We start from the raw sequence: 5,749 nt of genomic DNA on the forward strand, positions 1-5,749 counted from the left end.
GAAACAAGGGACCAGGATACAGACCAAAGCACATCTCCGAGGAAGACACAGCATTGGAACTCCCTGATAAGAAATTCAAAAAAATTATATTTAGGTATCTTCAATCAATTGATAGACAGATCAAGGAAAACACAGAGAAAACCCTACAACAATTTCAAAAGACAATACAAGAACAAAATGGCAAAATAAATGAAAAATTAGAAATGATAACAAAATCTACGCACAGAAATCCAGAAGATTAATACCAAATTTTCAGATATAGATAACACATTGAATGGGCAAAGGAGCAGAATTGAATCAATGGAAGACAGAATTAATGAGATTGAAGGCAAATACCTGAATACTTCTTTGGAAAGGATAAATCAGAAAAAAGATCAAAAGAAAATGAAGAAAGCCTAAGCTTTATGTGGGATACCATCAAAAGGAATAACCTACATGTAATCCGAATTCCAGAACAGGAAGAGACAAATAAAAGCACAGAGAAAATTGTTGATTTGTTGGAAAATAATTTTCTGGTATGATAAAAGATGAGAATATATCCATTCAGGAAGTCCAATGAACCCCAAATAGGATAGACCCCAAAAGAAAATCACCCAGACATATCATCATCAAACTTACCAAAACCAAAGACAAAGAAAGAGTCTTGAGAGCAGGAAAAAGGAAGAGTTAAATACAAGGGGCAACCAATAAGACTAAGCTCCAATTTCTCGACAGAGACCACACAGGCATGAAGACAATGGGATGATATATATATATATATATATATATGTAAAACCCTGAAAGAGAAAAATTTCCAACCAAGAATTATGTACCCAGCAAAATTATCCCTCAAATATGATAGTGAAATTAGGACATTTCTAGATAAGCAGAAATTAAGGGACTTTGTTAAAACCAGACCAACCTTACAAGAGATGCTAAAGGGGGCCCTTCGGACAGAGAAGCAACAATAGCCAACAACAACTGACCATTAACACACATGATGATATAACCCAGAAACCAACCCATCTATGGAAGTATCCAAAATAAATAAGCTTACAAGATTGTAAACAGTGAACCAGAGACATCAATTGACAAATGAGGACAACTACAAACCAAAAAGAGGGAAAAAACTGTCGTTACAGAACTTCTAGATGGTAGGTAAGTCAAGACAACTACAAGATAGAACTGACTGTTCTAAACTTGGGAAAAAACTATAAATCACAGGGTAACCTCAAAGAAAAATGATAAACCTTCACATCAAAAAAGAGGACGAGCATAAATATTCAGCAAATACTAAAACAATAGCAATGAAGGAAGTGATAACATGATTCATAATCAAAATGAGCTCAGCAAAGGAAATTATATGGAGCAAAGAAGTCAAAACCACAAAAAAGCACATAACAAAAATGATGGCAACAAATTCATATTTGCCGATAACTATGTATCTGGCAAGGGACTTATCTTCTAAGTTTTACAGCAGAAGAGTGGATGACCAAACTATGGTACATACACATAATGGAATGCTATGCAGCACTGAAAAATAATGTAAAGTCTGCAAAACACCAGACTTGGAGGACATTATGCTAAGTGAAATAAGTCAATCACAGAAGGACAAATACAGCATTAGTTTATCGTTGTGGATGGTTAAGGAAAGGTTTATATATGGAGGAAAATTTTCTTCATTGGTTGCCAAGGGTGGGAGCGGAGGGGAGGGAACACTGCAAAATGAAAAAAAAAAAAGAGTATGCATTGACTCATGTCACTTTGGTTTTGTGTATTTCACTGTACATAGATTATATTTCAATAAGATGCATTAAAAAAAGAGAGAGAGAGAGAGAGAAAAAAAGATTAGCCTGTCTTACATAAATCAACTTCTCCAGGCAACATTTCGTGCATACTTTTTTAGATATTTTCTGAAAATATTTTTCATTCCATTGTAATCCATAGAGAGACTCATCAACTTCAATTGCACATAATGCTGCAGGTCAAGATGCCTCAGGATTTTATGCAGAGGAATTTTGATAATCTTTTCTGGCTTTCTTAACTAAGCCTGATATTTTATTGGTAAGTGTGTCACACTCCCCCAAATTTCTTTTTGCTCTTTGCAAGATTCTAGGCCAAGACAAGGGCTGTGTTCAATGTACTTTGGTTCATGTGAGTAGTTGTGAAAAACAATCACAAAAATAAAGAAAAAATAATCCATCAGAGAATTGAGTTAGTTTGAAAGAAGGAAGGAGAGTAATTTTTTTTAAATCACTTAGAAATGGATATCTTTTGTCCTTTTTTTATTGGTTCACTTGACAATAATTTCTTTTTTATGGTTTTGTTTATAGCAGAGAGCCCTGGTAGCTCAGTGGCTGTGAACCAAAAGGTTGGTGGTTCGAACTCACCAGTCACTCCATGAGAGAAAGATATGGCAGTCTGTTTCCTTAATGATTTATAGCCTTGGAAATGCTATGAGGCAGTTCTAGTCTGTCCTGTAGTCTCACAATGAGTCAGACTCCAACTTGACGGCCATGCTTTTTTATTTGTTTGTTTGTTTATAGCCTCAAAATTCCTATCTTGTGTAACTAGGGATGGGTACATAATCAAGATTACTAAAGGATGAACTAGAGGTCTTATGTAAGTATTATTTTTGCCCTTTGAGGAATAGACTTAATCCTTAACTAAAATGTCTCTTACGAACAACTCTGATGCAAGATGGCAAAGCTCTTTTTGCCATTTATGTCATGAGTGAGAAAGCCAGTTACGTCATGAGTGAGAAAGACAGGGACAATCACCACTCTCTGTAAGTGAATCAATAAATCAACCAAAGTAAAGGGAGGAAAATGTGTGAGAGCAATGCCTGAGTAGTAAAAATGTTAGCTCATTTAGAATTTTGGATAATAAGAGTCCTTATTGTTCATGTTATTTAATTCCCATGAAGAGCTAATCAGTTTCATATATTCATAAAAGTTAAATCAAAATGAACACTCTCTACATATATATGAACTTTTAGTAATATTGTCTATAACATTAGATAGTACAGTGACCACTCCTTGGGTTTCTGAGGCAGTAGCACTAGGGAAGGGAGTTCTGGTGGCATAGTGTCTAAGGTATTTGACTGCTAATCAGAAGGTTGGTGGTATAAACCCACCAGCCACTCCTCGGAAGGAAGACTGGGCAATCTACTTCTGTAGAGATACTGCCTTGGAAACCCAAGGAGGGATCACTGTGAGTCGGAGAAGACTCGATGGCACATAATAACAACATCACTAAGGAACTAGATTGCCCAATCTTCCTTCCAAGGAGTGTCTGGTGTGTTTGAACCACCAGTCTTCTGGTTAGCAATCAAATGCCTTAGGCACTACACCACCAGAGCTCTCTACAATCTGTCTGGAGATCTTTTTCACAGAATCTTAGGAGGAAAAAAAAAGTTGGTAAAAATTCAAGCAGCAGAAGAGGGCAGTAAAACTCAAAAGAGAAGTTGAGTTTCTTATTCTTCATACAGAGAGATTTCCAACAAATTTGAGAAACTCATAAATGAAATTTTGTACAAGACATGTATTTGCCTAAAATATAGACAAATACTAAATATATTCAAAAATAAGTTTTAATTTCTACATAATCAAAAGCTTATTTTCTGGAGTAGAATCGTAATAGTAGCATAATGATAGTAGTCTTCCATCTAAAACTCCCCTCAAAGTGCCTATTGATTTGATTTTACTCTCTCAGTACTGTCAAAATTATTTAATAATTTAAGTAAAAAATAATTTTCCTGAAGCCCATGCTTTAGATTTCTTCTCAAAATTATGGCCAACCTTAAAGTCTTAGTTTCTTCTTAAACTTTTTTCTGACTGCATCCTGCTAGAGAAACTACAGATTAAACTAAATAGTTTAAGCAAAAGATATTTTTTTTTAATTTCCACCAGGAGATGGAGTTCAATTTCTTTAAGTTCTAAACAATATACATAGGATTGTTTTCTATGCTCTGCTTTGCTCTCACCTTTGAGTTCAGAGTCTCTCTGAACACACGACAGCACACCCTTCCATAGAGAGTAGGTACACGATTATATCTGATGAAGCAGATAATCATAATGACAAATTCAAAATGAACTTAGGGTTATAGTATAGAATTTTAGTACACTGTCAGAATCAGAATATGGATTTTTACATGGTATCTAAGCAAAGTTAGAATTAGTATCCCTAAATATCAATTTAAAATTTGAATAGATAAAGCCTACTTATTTAAAATGAAACAAAAAATCAGAATTATTAAAAGAAAAATGGAACGATCTCTGCTTTCAGTTGAAATTTCATGTAAGGTTCGGTACAATAAGTGGGAGTACCACAATGCAATGGTTAAATACAGCTTTAGTACAAGAAAAACTTCCTTGATGAGATGAAATTTGACTCATTTGTGTCTCATGTAGAATCAGATAAAGTGCACATTAAAAAAAATGATTAAAAAAAACCTTTTTTATCTGAAGATTCTATTCATTGAGAGATCTGAGGTAGTTTTAATTCAGGTTATATGCCACTGTTTCCCATTAATAGTAAAAAATTATGGCTTAATTGAACTTTTGATTCTCCATTTGCAGTTAACTTTTTTTTTTTTAATTAGAATTTTATCTTCACCCATCCCTCCACAACCATTGCCACTAGGTAGACATTAAATAAAAATAAACCCACTCCAAACCCTCAGCCATCAAGTAGACTGCGACTCATAGGGACACTTTAAGAAAGAACAGAACTGCCCCCATCAGATTTCCAAGGCTATAATTCTTTAGGGAAGCAGATTGCCTCATTTTCCTCCCACACAGCGGCTGTCTGGTGATTCAAACTGCCGATCTTTAGTTAGCAGGACAATGTTGTAAACATTAGGCCACCAAAGCTTCTGAAATAAAAAATAAAGGACGATGAAATTAAAAACTATCAAAAATCATCCCTTCTTTACATCCAATTCCTCGGCAAACTTATGTTCCAAAATAAGAATGTAAATTAGCTCTAATAAATCCAGACAGTGGAAAAGTAAGTGCAATGCTATACTTTAATCTATTGTCACAACTCATCGTCTTGGAAAAGTGGGCAAAAAAGACAGCGAACTTCAAAATTTCATTTTTACTGGCATCTTCTGTGAAGGGCTGGTAATCAAAGTGGTGAGAACAAAGCGGCAGAGAAAGATAGGCACTAAAGGAGATGTTTTGGCCTTCTGGCGTCTCTCCAAACCCGAGCACCTCAGCTTCGCTTGTTCATAAGAGAGTATGATTTACTAGTGGTCGAGTTGTGACAGCTTAGGAGCCATATTGTAGAGGAGAATTCACTTTTTTTTTCCTCTCCAAGAAGCAAGGTAGTGATGGAGGGGAATAGTATTTTTTCCATGTAAAATTAAAAAAAAAAACTTACTTTAAAAAAAATGTTAAGATATGCACATTGACTATGGCTATAATACTTTATTAGGGGAAAAAAAAGTACCTACGTATATGTCGCATCTTCGCTAAAATCAAAAGTGTAAAATAGTCCAGCTTTTTTCAGCCTTACTCACTCCAATCTGTCCAGACTCTGACTTCCTTGTCTTCAGCATTCTCCTCCCCACAAGACACACGGGCAGAGACCAGAGGGGGGCAGCGAGCGAGGGAGGGATTCCCTGAGCTCTGGAACCTGCGGAGGCTCGGTTCAGAGGAAGCAGAACGCCCCTACTCTTCACCGGCTCAGCTGTCCCAAAAGGATCTGTGGGCGCGGGCTCTTCCAACAGACTGGAAGTAAGGAGTCTCGCTCAAACCGGGACTTG

Source organism: Orycteropus afer, unplaced genomic scaffold (assembly GCF_000298275.1).
Source record: "Orycteropus afer afer isolate SDZICR_OR568_19922 unplaced genomic scaffold, OryAfe1.0 scaffold00373, whole genome shotgun sequence".
In the NCBI taxonomy this organism is placed as follows: domain Eukaryota; kingdom Metazoa; phylum Chordata; class Mammalia; order Tubulidentata; family Orycteropodidae; genus Orycteropus; species Orycteropus afer.